This window comes from Heterodontus francisci, chromosome 9 (genome assembly GCF_036365525.1).
Source record: "Heterodontus francisci isolate sHetFra1 chromosome 9, sHetFra1.hap1, whole genome shotgun sequence".
Classification (NCBI taxonomy): Eukaryota; Metazoa; Chordata; class Chondrichthyes; order Heterodontiformes; family Heterodontidae; genus Heterodontus; species Heterodontus francisci.
In genome coordinates this window covers 99,928,273-99,929,776 of record NC_090379.1, presented here as the reverse complement: position 1 = coordinate 99,929,776, position 1,504 = coordinate 99,928,273, and the positions used below count along the sequence as shown (strand labels likewise).

The 1,504-nt window shown below is 51.0% G+C and overlaps 1 pseudogene; it reads right to left on the bottom strand.

Annotated features, from left to right (window-relative positions):
* Nucleotides 1–283: 283 nt before the first annotated feature.
* Nucleotides 284–392, bottom strand: LOC137374061 (U2 spliceosomal RNA; annotated as a pseudogene).
* Between the last annotated feature and the right edge of the window lie 1,112 nt (nt 393–1,504).

Below are 1,504 nucleotides of genomic sequence, written 5' to 3'. Positions count from 1 at the left end.
GAGGATCGACAGTGGAGCCCGGTCCCCTTTCTCCTTGAACGCCTTCAGGAACTTGATGCATCCCGCCACGTTCCGGAACGTCACGTCGAAGTATCCACTGCTGGGGAAATCCTGCAGGCAGAAGACGTCCGTCGCTTGAAATCCGCAGCAATCGAAGAGAATTTTCTTGATGAAGAAGGTGCGATCGACCGGTGCATCTCCTTCCTTGTCCTTCACGACCACCCGAACGGTGTTGCGCACTCCCTGGCCCGAAGCTCGAAAATTGGTTATAGCCATTTTACTCAAAGCTTCCCCAGGATCAAAAGGCAATGATCATGGTCTCTTCTCAATCAAATAAGCACTGATAAGAACAGATACTACACTTGATCTTAGCCAAAAGGCCGAGAAGCGAATCATCCTATATTACACACGAAAGCCAACTAATGATCCTTATGCATTCCTCTAGTGCCTGTCTTCCATGTACCTATGCCTGTCTTAGTGCTTCTAGGCAGTGCTACCCCAGTGGCTTCAGTGTGGCTTAAAGGCCTGCTCGAGTCTGCAAAAAAAAAACCCGACCTGAGCCCAACAGAACCACATCCAACCCGAGCCCGACCCGGCCCGAGTCCTTCCATTTTTTCCCGCGCCCGAGCCGACCCGACCAACAGTTAACTTACCTTCCATTTTTCACTTTCTTACTGATCTGCACAAGATTAAAATAACTGTAACAAAACCACCTTTCTAGTCCAAAAATTAAATTAACAGTGGAGCCACTTACCCGTGATAGAGTGTGTCTGACCCAGCCTGACCCGAGCCCAAATGCCGGACCCGGAAATGCAACCCGACCCGAACCCGACACACGTCGTCAGGTTCGGGTCGGGTAGCAGGACTTTAGTGTGGCTGGTGGAAGACTGCTGACCCACAGTGGAGGAGACTGCAGATGGCCTTATAGGACATCCTTGAGTAGGTCTGGGCAGAGCAAGCCTGACTTCCAATTGCATCATCTTGGCATGGGCAGCAGCAGTCTTTATGGCTGGTTAACAGGCAACTGCAAGGAGCAGAGTGGCAGTGGTAGGAGGAAAAAGGCTGCCTTCTTGAGAGAGGACAGGAGGTTTGTGCTCCATGGAGCCATTGCCACTCTCCCAGTGTGGAGCCTCAGCAATGCCAGTAATCTGTTGGAAGATTGCTAGACTGCTGTGAGACTCTGCAAGCCCCTTTGAAAACTGTAATCCACAGCCAGGAAGGCAGCAGTCACAGCTTGCATGGCACAAGCTGGCCTTGCTTGACTTCAGTCTGACCTTTCATTTGAGCGCTCAGACTTCTGATGGAAGCTGCTTGTGCTGCAGTGGAAGCTGAGACATCAGCCATCAGACACTGCATCATGGTTAGGTCCACAAGTGTGCAAATGGAGTTGGCTGCCAATTCCGTGCTGGAAAGGACAGCCTCCAAGGTCTGTTTGAAGTCCTATGCCAAGTTGACATTGGACTCCATCATACTGCTTTGCATTGACCACAGGCTTTTTGGCTTC